Below are 11,264 nucleotides of genomic sequence, written 5' to 3'. Positions count from 1 at the left end.
TGTAAGTACTCTTGTTTTGTGTGGATTCTCTTCTGTTTGGAAACCAGTGCAACTACGTAGTTACTGAGCCAATAGCAGTGGCCACTATCTACTGTATACAGGGATTCCAGTGGCCAGGGGAAACTCAGAGGGTGGGAAGATCCTGACCTGAGTACTGGGGTCCTTTCACAGTGTGAAGGAAAGAGGGATAAAGTTGTTTAAAGCTACTTAGGATATGGTCAAATGATCTTTTGGAGCCATATATTTGGAGAGAATAAAAATTCCAACATGTCTTACTAGCAAGCAAATATTTTTTAAGAAGGAAGTGTCTCCTTGTCACCAATTAGAGCTATCTTTTATGCCCATTTTCCATAAAAATCACACACCAAAGCACAAAAATGGAAAAATCAGTGATATAAGGTGATCTTAAGTATATGCTTTATACTGTGTCCAAAACTCTTGGCATGTATTTTCAGGGTTCTTGATGGAAGAGCACATGTATATAAACATCTCTATTTTACTCCCAATCTCAATACTTAAGTTATCCCCCACTCCCACCCTTGATACTAGGTCACTGTAGAGAACTGGGTAGATTATTTTAAAATGGAGAAGCGAGAAATTATTACTATAGCACAAAGAAAACCTTAGATGATTTGGTTTGCTTTAACACTGTCAATCTGTGGTATGGCTCTTCTGGAGATCCCTGTGTCTCCCCATCCCAGGCCCCCTCCCCTCTCTTAGATCCTCCCCACTCTAGCACACCAGGCCCTCCTTTCCTGCCGGCAAGTACCTTCTATGGCAGGGCGTCTGCTCCAAAGGGAGCCAGCATCCCCTACTGAGTGCCCTCAGATTGGAACTCAAGCATCAATTCTTCACAGAACCCTAGTACACATGGGTCTCCTGTGAAAACGGCAGTGCTGAGAAAGCAGACCTGAGCCTGCTTTGCTCCCCTCTTGTCCACAGGACCCAGTACCATGGCTGACCAACAGCAACTGGATTCCCTCAGGGAGTGTAGCAGTTTTACAAATCTTCAACCATTGTTTTCTTGTTGATAAGGATATCTGTCTGCATGAATCAGCTAGCTAGGGTTGCCATAACTACCACAGAACGGGTTGCTGAAGCAATGGAAATTAGCATCCTAAAGTTCTGCAGCCCGGCCGGGCGGGTGGTGGTGACGCACGCCATTAATCCCAGCACCCGAAAGGCAGAGGCAGGAGAATCTCTATGAGTACAAGGTCAACCTGGGCTACAGAGTGAGTTCCAGAAAAGCCACAAAGCGACACAGAGAATCCCTGTCTCGAAAAACAAAACAAAACAAAACAAACAAGCAAAAAAAGTTTTGTAGCCCGGAAATCCTTCAGTTCTGCACTCTCCCTATTTTGGAGGATGCTGCTTGTTGTCTTCAGATGGTCTTTCCACTGGAGCAGGTATCATCTGTTTCTCTGTCATGCAAATTTCCTCTTCTTATAAAACATCGGTACATTTCAGGTAAACCTCCCCTCTAAATGCCTCATTTTCACTTAACGTCTGTTAAGACCTTACTGCTAAACACACTCACATTTGGTGCTCTTGGGTCTTCATTACAGGAAGTCCCCTTTGGGGACTACAGCTCTGCTCATGACAAAGTCCAGTGGACAGACTGAAGCAGGCGGGGATTTTAAGCTTGTTGACATCTACCGCCAGACCTTTTAGGAATGCCGCACGTATTTATAGTCCCACCAGTCAAGGATGGTGGCTCCTGTCTCCCTATACTCCTACAGTGCTGGTATCATCAAAGAACTTTTCATCAGTTTGGTGGTCCTTGGAAGGCTGATATAGGAAGATTGCTTGAGTGCAGGAGTTTGAGGCCAGCCTAGGACAGTGAAACCCTGTCACAAAATATAAAGGAAAAAAGAAACTATGCATAGATTAAACCAAAAGGCAAGATTTTTGAATATGCACAAACCATTTTTGAAAACCAGATGTTTTATTCTGTAAAATGCATATACAAATACTTCCAACGTGGGAAATGGGTGAGAGAGGAAATGCCATCACAGAACAGCCAGTGGTGGCCATGCAGCAAGGAGACAGGAGATGGGCGGGCTGCCCCAGCACCTCACAGTGCCCACAGTATGCTGAAATACCAGGAAACTGAGTACTTCTCACTGCTGAGGAAAATGCAACAGAAATGGCAGGTTCTGTGATGAGAAAAACTTAGAAAAGGAATCAAAACCAATTCCACTCAAGGCATATCTTATAGTGGAAATAAAAAGGAAAGAGACCAACAGCCTTTGGAACACCCACGTTCATAGTAGGTTGCCGACCTCTGACCGGACCTCCAGTCTAAGAAGTGTGAGGATGAGCCAGTACTGCTACCTGAGGTGGTGATGGTGAGGCTTTGTGGAAGAGGTCACCCCTGAGTGGCCAACTGACTGGTCTGTGGCATTTTAATATTGGGATCTACTAGAAAGGAACATCTGAGGACTGGGCCTTGTGTACCCACCCAAATCTTAGGTTTGTGAAAAGGAATTTCTGTTTTGAACTATGAACTTTAAACCATAACTGGACTCAAACATCTTTATCAACCAAAATAGGGATCACTATAATCAACACATTTTAAAGAGTTTTAAAATTTAGATTTATTTAGATTTATCCATTTTATGTGTGAGTATGAGTATTTTGCCTCTATGTATGTATATAAATCATGTGCATGTTGGTGCCCATGGAGGTTAGAAGAGGGCACCGGAACTTTAACTCTTGGAACTGGAGTTAAAGGTGGTTGTGAACCACCATGAGGGTGCTAGGAATCAAACCCAGGTCCCCTGTAAGAGCAACAACTGCCCTTAACTGTTGAGCCTTCTCTTCAGCCCTCAACGAACACCTTTTTTTTTTTTTTTTTTTTGCCAATAAGAAATAAGTTTATTCATGCAATGTAGAAATCCATGCTTTGGAACTCAATGAGCTCTTGAAACCATTCTGCATCCTATTGGTTGTGGAAGTGATTTCCCTGGAAACAGTTGTCCAGATGCTTGAAGAAGTCATAGTCAGTTTGCTAGCGGATGGGTGGACATGGAGATAAGACAAAACTCTGTAGTCTGACTTGTTCACCTTCTGAAGCACTGGCTGTGTAGAGTTTGGTCAGGGGAAGAAGTCAGCCCTTCCTGTTGACTGATGCTGGCTACAGGTATTGCAATTTTCATTGCTATTTGCTGGGCATACTTCTCAGACATCACAGCTTCATTGGGATGCGTGATGGTTCAGGCTGGCAGAATACTGCCAACCGTGACCATGACTTTTCTGGGTGCAAGCTTGATCTTAGGATGTGCCTTGGACCTTTCCCCAACCTAACCACCGAGCTGGATGCTGCTGGTTATATCCATTACAATCCACTTTTGTCACACATCACAATTCAATTGACAAATGACTCTTTATTGTTTCACAGAACAGGAGAAAAAGCTTGGAATGGTCATTTAAAAAATGTTTGGTCAGCTCATGAGACACACTTACTGACCTTTTTTTAAAAAAATCTTTTCACTGTATTTTAAATGCTAACAACCTTCAGATGGTCCATGTTGAGTTCTTTGGCGACTTCTCATGTAGTTGTAAAAGATTATCTTTGATGATTGCTCTCAACTGGTCGTTATCAACTTCCCACAGCCAGCAGCTATGATCCCCATCTTCAAGGCTCCTGTCTCCTTTGCAGAACTTGATCCATCTCCGAAGTATATACCTGTTAGCAGTTGCTGGGCCACATGTATTGTTGATGCTGAGAGTTGTCACTAATGTTTTGCAGCCCATTTCGAACTCAAAGAAGAAAATAGCTCAGATTTTCTTTTTGTCTAATATTATTAGCACAGTATAAAATAAATACGGTAAATAGTAAATATATAGCCAATAGATATAGCCCAAACACAAAGCGAGAAATGTGCATTAAAATGATGTATAGCACAGTCATACTTGTTAAGAATGTGTTCTAATACCAAACAGCAAATTTCACCAATGTAAAATTCACAATTACTTTTCACCAAAATAGCAGCAGGTGTTCAGTCTCCTTAGTTCCTTGACCCCATTGCCCGGGGCTCTTGGGATCTGTCTTTCACCTCATAGTGAACACTGTCTAATGTGTGTGTGTGAGCTCAGCATAAATCACACTGTTTGAGCATGTTTGGCTCATCCTCTCCTCAGGCCTACAGTGTTTCTCCTGTTGGCTATGGATTCCAGCCATTGTCTGTGATTCAAACCAAGCTGACTGACAGCAACATTCTGGACTCAGCCGTGCAGGGAAAGCGACTCGTGCTCATCTTTCCCCTCTTACGTCACTCTGCCTGCTACAGGTCTCATCTTGTAACCCCACTTCATTAGGATTAAGAAAAGGTTTTATTTTTATTGATTTTACATGTATGTCTGTATGGTGGTGGGGAGGTGTGTGCATTTGAGAGCAGAGCCTGAAGAGGGCAGAAGAGAACAACAGATCCCCTGGAGCTGGCATCAGAGGAGTCTGTGAACTGCCAACGCAGGTTTTAGGACTAAACTACTAAACTAGGTCCTTGTAAGAGCAGTTTGCACTCATAACGGCCAAGTGATCTCTCCAGTCCCTTTGCTGGGACTTTATTAACAATATAGTGGCTTAATCTGAAATCTGGTGGTCCCAGTGACATGTTTCTAAAGGCCAAACTAAATGGCTCTTTCCTCAATCTTATCACCGAGAGACTGAAAGTCTTTAAAGAGAAAACTAAAAATCAAGTTAGCCATCTTCTAAGGCTTCATATGGCGCGCGTGCGCACACGCATGCACACACAAATGCCCCTGAGTGGACAGCTATCTTACAATGTCCCCCAGCACCACTCGGAAGAACACTATGTCCACAGCCCCCACTCACCCTAAAGCCCTGTGAGGTGACGGGTTCAGGGTGTATCCAGAGCGAAGCACTTGCACCATTGGACCGATGTCTAGGTAAGTTTTTATACATATGTGCAGATCAGTCACGGGCACTTGAAATGCCTTGACTAGAATAACCCAGCATTTCAAGATTAAGTATTTACACAGTGACAAGGCCCTGGTTGGCTCTGCAGGCAATGAATATGGTTCTCAGTCCCGGAAAATGGGACTGAGAGTTGTGGGATTAGGCTTCGGCCAAAGCTATTTTCTCAGGACAAAATTCAGGATTGCTCTGATGCAATTTTCTGGGTTTTTCTTTGATAATAGCATATCAAAATATTATTATCACCGTCATGAAGAAGAACTAATTAGTGGACATGATATGCAAATTTATTAATGAATGGTTTTCATCTGGAACAATAATGGTGAGTTAGGGATTGAAAATGTGTAGGACTTTTCTGATTGCCCACATTATAACACTGGAAAGGATTGTAGTCTTGAGCCCATTTAAAGAAATTATTTTACTTATTTCTATTGTGTGTGTAAGTTTCTGTGCATATGTGTGTGCATGTGCATATATGCATATATGTACATCTGTGTATATTTGTGTGCATGCATGTTTGTGTATGTATAAGTGCATGCATGTGTATATATGTGCACATGTGTGTGTGTCTGAGTGTTTATTTATGTGTGTGTGCATGTACATGTGTTTGTTTATGTGTGTGCATGTGTAGTCTTTGTGTGTGTGTATGTGTCTCTGTGTGCGTCTATGTGTGTGTGTGAAGTACAGGTACTCTGTAGCACAAATCCAACTGGTCTTTTAAAAAAATTTTTTTATTGAGGTTTATTCTTCAGCTAGAAACCATAATACCACTTTAACTGTAAGGACATGACTGAACTGTTAATTCAGATGAAGGAAACCATCTTCAACCTTGTTCATTGAATTGATACATTGATATAGACAGGAGGGTTATTCCTATCTGTATTAATCTTCAGTCAAAACTTTCTTTTTTTTTTAGAATTTAATATCTTTAAGTCTTTAATGTAAATCAGCTTTCATGAGGGATATTTTTTTCTTGTTTTTTTTAATTAAGAGATTTTTCTATTCATTTTACATACCAACCACAGATTCCCCTGTCCTCCCTCCTCCCACCCCCCAGCTTTCTCCCCCAACCCACCCCCATTCCCACCTCCTCCAAGGCAAGGTCTCCCATGGGGGAGTCAGCCTAGCCTGGTAGATTCAGTTGAGGCAGGTCTAAGCCTCTTCTCCCTGCACCAAGGTTCTGCAAAGTGTCTTACCATAGGCACTAGGCTCCAAAAAGCCTGCTCATGCACTAGGGACAGGTCCCGATCCCACTGCCTGGGGACCCCCTAAACAGTTCAAGCTAAACAACTGTCTTCCTTATCCAGAGGGCATAGTCCAATACCATGGGGTCTCCACAGGTATTGGTCCACAGTTCATGCATTTCCACTAGTTTGGCTACTTGTCTTTGTACTTTTCTCAGTCATGGTCTCAATATCCCTTGCTCATAGACTCCCTCCTCTCTCTCATCATTTGGACTCCTGAAGCTCTGCCTGGGACTCGGCTGTGGATCTCTACATCTGCTTCCATCAGCCACTGGATGAGGGTTCTATGATGACAGTTAGGGTATTCAGTCATCCAATCGTCAGGGTAGGCCAGCTCAGGCACTCTCTTGACCATTGCCAGTAGTCTATGGTGGGGTCATCCTTGTGGACTCCTGGGAACCTCCCTAGCACTCTGCTTCTCCCTATTCCCATGGGGTCTTCATTTATCATGGTATCCCTTTCCTTTTTATAGGCAAATTGAAACCATTGATATTAATGGATATTAATGACCAGCAATTGTTGATTCCTGTTATTTTTTATTGGCAGTGTTGTGTGTTTCTCTTCTTTGGTATTTGTTGGTGTGGGATTATCTATTGTCTGTATTTTCATGGGTGTATCTAACTCCCTTAGGTTGGATTTTTCCTTCTAGTGCTTTCTGTAGGGCTGTATTTATGGATAGGTATTTTTTTAAACCTGGTTTTATCATGGAATATTTTGTTTACTCCATCTATGGTGATTGAGAGTTTTGCTGGATATAATACTCTGGGTTGGTATCCATGGTCTCTTAGTGTCTGCATAACATCTGTCTAGGGCCTTCTGGCTTTCAGAGTCTCCTTTGAGAAGTCTGGTGTTATTCTGATAGGTCTGCCTTTATATGTTACTTGGCCTTTTTCCTTTGCAGCTCTTAATATTTTTCTTTATTCTGTATATTTAGGATCCAGTCTATTTGGTGTTCTGTAACATTCTTGTATCTTTATAGGCATTTCCTTCTTTAGGCTGGGAAAGTTTTCTCCCATGATTTTGTTGAATATATTTTCTGTGCCTTTGAGTTGGTATTCTTCTCCATCTTCTATCCCATTTATTCTTAGGTTTGGTCTTTTCATGGTGTCCCAAATTTCCTGGATGTTTTGTGTTATAACTTTTTTGGCTTTAGTGTTTTCTTTGACTGATGAATCTATTTCCTTTATTATATCTTCAACCCCAGAGATTCTCTCTTCCATCTCTTTCATTCTGTTGGTTATGCTTGCATCTGTAGTTCCTGTTCATTTACTCAGATTTTCCATTTCCAGCCTTCCCTCAGTTTGTGTCTTCTTTATTGCTTCTATTTCAGTTTTCAAATCTTGGACTTTTTTGTTCACCTGTTTAATTGCTTTTTTTTTTTTTTGGCTTTCTTTAAGGGATTTATTGATTTCTTCCAATTTTTTGTTTGTCCTTTCTTCGAATTCTTTAAGGGCAGTTTTCACTTCCCCTTTAAAGGACTCTATCTTCTTAAAGTCATTTTTAAGGTCTATTTCTTCTGCTTTGGGATATTCAGGTCTTGCTGATGTAGCACCGCTGGGTTCTGTTGGTGCCATATTGGTCTTTATGTTGTTGACTGCATTTTTGCACTGGCATCTACCCATCCCTTCCCCCACTACGTGCAAGTTCTGTCTGTGTCTGAGGGAGCCTCTTTTGGTGCGATTGATACTCTTGGTCTAATGGGAGCTCTTGGTCTAATCCGGGCTCTTGGTCCAATCTGTGCTGATGGATTCTGTGTCTCAGGGAGCAGATCTTAGTCCAATGGGTGCCAGTGGGCTCTGCCTCAGGGAGCACCTCTTCCCAATCGGTGCAGGGTGGGCTTATGTCTCCAGTTTTCACTGGTGTCACAGGGGGCTGTTTTCTTGGCAAGGAGGCTGGGGAAGGGGCAGCTGGCTGATTCCTGGGGCTCCAATGGCTTGGAGGAGGGGCACAGAATGTGCCTCTGGGGCCTAGGGACTAGTGACCTGGTCTGCTAAGTCCGGAGATGGGGCCTTATCTGTTCCTAATCAGTCCAGTTGGTCTTATGATAAAAACCTAGAGCCAGATATCGGGGTGAACACTGAAAGATCAGAGGAAACAAGCCACAGCCACTTCTCACCTCGCCAACTCCTCAGCCAAAAGGGGAAGATCCTGTCTCCATGAATCCTCAGACTGAATGCCTCCGAGTCCTGTCTCCTCCTGCCTTATATGCCTTTCTCTGCCCAGCCATATCACTTCCTGTCTCAACCTAGTACTGGGATTAAAGGTGTGTGCCACCACTGTCTGGCCTCTATGTCTAACTCTGTGGCTGGCTCTGTCCTCTGATCTTCAGACAAGCTTTATTTGTTAGAGCATACACAAAATATTACCACATGCTCCTGCCATGTTATGATTCAGAGTGCGTGTGTGTGTGTGTGTGTGTGTATGTTTGTGTTCGCATGTGTGTGGATGTCTATGTACATGTGTGTGTATGTGTGTCTTTGTGTGTTGTATGTGTGTGTATGCACATGCATGTGTGAAGTACAGGGGCTCCTGCCATGATGTGCATTTGGAGGTCAGAGGTTAACTTTCTCGAATTGTTCTCTTTTCACCTTGAATTCCAGGGAATGAACTCAGGTTGCCAGGCTTGAAGGACAAGCACTTTTACCCACTAAGCCATCTTGGTGGTTCACGAGCACATTTTGTGTTGGCATCTCTGGAGGTTGTGAAGATCCTTTCCCAGAGCCTGGCATTGCTATATGTGTCTAGAATACAGTGGGTGGCTGTATGGTGTCAAGGAACACATCCGGCTGTGTGGGAAATTGAGGCTGTGAGCACCACCTGCTTGAAACAGTTGTGTAGGGCACAGTCACTGGAGTGCCAGGTGGCAGGCAGGGTGAAGGTGATGCTGGCTTTAATGAGTTCTGTTGCCGGAACATCAATCCACTATCCCAGGATGGTAGAGTACAGATGACCTTCAAAGAGCACCCTCCAAAGAGGATGAGGGGATCCAGGGTCAAGATGATGACCCCTGAATGCTTTCCCAGGCCTGGGGTGTGTGTGTGTGTGTGTGTGTGTGTGTGTGTGTGTGTGTGTGTGTGTGTGTGTAGTGTAGTTGGACAAATGCTGTAGGGTCTCATTTTCTGGTCCCAATCCTCTGCCATTTAGGAGAACTTAGTCTCTGCGTTTGAAGAGAAAGCCTATAGCTATGGAGCAGCCGATGACCATGAAGACTGACAGGGAAGGCTGGCTGCTGATGGGCAGCTCCAGGTTTTCCAGCAGCTTGATGGTGAGCATTATTCTGATCTGATGTACTTGCCGTGGCCAGGATAGCACTTCCTGGCTATACAGCCCAGGGATGCAGGCAGCACCCTCCTGCTGTGTCAGAGGTGGCATGTAGCTTCTTGGGATGGTACAGGATGAAAAGCCAGTCTGGAGCCATTGGTGGTGTGAATAGCACAAGCAATTTTACCATTTAGAATTTCCCCTTCTTTCGTACTGTATGCATCCATGCATTACATTAGAGAACTCATGGACTGTCTGGATACTTGTCAATGAAATGTAGCCTTTGATGTGCTTGCATTCATATTCTAGTGACATAGGGAGATGCTGGGCACAATTATCCACATCCTTGATTGCAGATATACAATGTTACAAGTGAGTAATGCAAGGTCCTGGGATAACATCTGTTATATGTAGACAACACCTACAGCAGCAATTAGAGTGGGAGGCAAAGGCTTTGGGAGAGATGCAGGTTCTGTTGAGAGTAATGAATGACCAGCCCTGCCTAAGCTGCAAAGAAATGTGCTGTGGAATAATCCTTCTGTGCGCTGTGAATATGTATTACTCTTGTTGGTTAATAAAAAAGCTGACTGGCCTATAGAAAGGCAGAAAAAGGCTAGGTCGGAAAGCCAAACTGAAAAACTGAAAATGTGGTGGTGGAGGGGGAAGGGAGGAGGAAAGGAAGGTGGAGTCAGGCAGATGGGAGCCAGCCATTCTGGAAGCAAGATGTGCTAGAGGACAGGTAAAGCCACAAGTCACATGGCAATACATAGATTAATAGAAATGGGTTAATTTAAATGTAAGAGCTAGTTAGTAGTAAGCCTGAGCTATTGGCCAAGCATTTGTAATTGCTATAAGCCTGTGTGTGTTTATTTGGGACCAGGCAGTTGGGACAGGAAAAACTCCACATACAAAAATGACAGAGAAAATTTGAGTAAAAAGATTGCAATGTAGAATGCCTATCATAGCAAGCCAGAGGTATGCAGGAAGGAAGGAAAGGAAAGACTTTATTAATAAAAAGGAAGAAGTTCACATAGCCTGCTTTGCTTAGTACCAAGTTTGTTGGTTTTAGAGAGTACAGGTAGAGGTTGACTGTTGCTCCTTAGCAGAAGTGCCCTTGCTGGTCAAACATTTTTTCTGAATTGAACAAAATGTGTGTCTCTGTGTGAGGGCTTTATGCTTTTAACTTTTTATTTATTTTTTTCACACAAGGTATTTTGAACAATATATATTTCACACAATACATGTTTTTTCCTTTCCTTCAACCCCTCCCAGACCCTCCCACCTCCCTTCCCATCCAACTTCATGTTCTTTCTCTTTGAGACAGTTCTTATTGAGACAGGCAGAGCAGGAACTCACGTTCCTTGTACGTTCTCTGGCTTGCAATGTTTGAGCTTGGCAAGAAGGAGCTCATCTTGGTATCAGTAATTTTTGCAGCCATTGCAGGGGAAAGGTGGTGGCGGCTAATGAGGGTGAAGTAGGAAGGCCTCCCGTCTCCGTGCCTGGGCAGGAGACGTGAGCTGCAGGCACTAACCAAGAACTGTGTCTTTTTGGGTTTCAACTGCTGTGATAAAACACCCATGACCAAAAGCATCCTGGGAATAAAGAGGTTTATTTGATTTTGTAACTTATAGAACACCATTCAGGGAAGTTAGGGCAGCAATTCAAGACAGCAACTGATGTAGACGTCATGGAGGAATGTGCTTATTGGCTTGCTTCTCATGGCCTACTTAGCTTGTGTATAGCATCCAAGGTGGCATTCCACGTCGTAAGCTCTGGGTCTTTCCACATCAATTATCAATCAAGAACATGTCCCACACACT

The 11,264-nt window shown here is 43.4% G+C and overlaps 1 pseudogene; it reads right to left on the bottom strand.

Annotated features, from left to right (window-relative positions):
• Positions 1 to 5,080: 5,080 nt before the first annotated feature.
• On the bottom strand, positions 5,081 to 11,023 carry LOC102928095 (transmembrane protein 248 pseudogene; annotated as a pseudogene).
• Positions 11,024 to 11,264: the final 241 nt, after the last annotated feature.

The sequence above is a fragment of the Peromyscus maniculatus genome, chromosome 12 (assembly GCF_049852395.1).
Source record: "Peromyscus maniculatus bairdii isolate BWxNUB_F1_BW_parent chromosome 12, HU_Pman_BW_mat_3.1, whole genome shotgun sequence".
NCBI lineage: Eukaryota > Metazoa > Chordata > Mammalia > Rodentia > Cricetidae > Peromyscus > Peromyscus maniculatus.
Note: the sequence above shows the minus strand (reverse complement) of the source record. Positions and strands in the feature narration are given on the sequence as shown.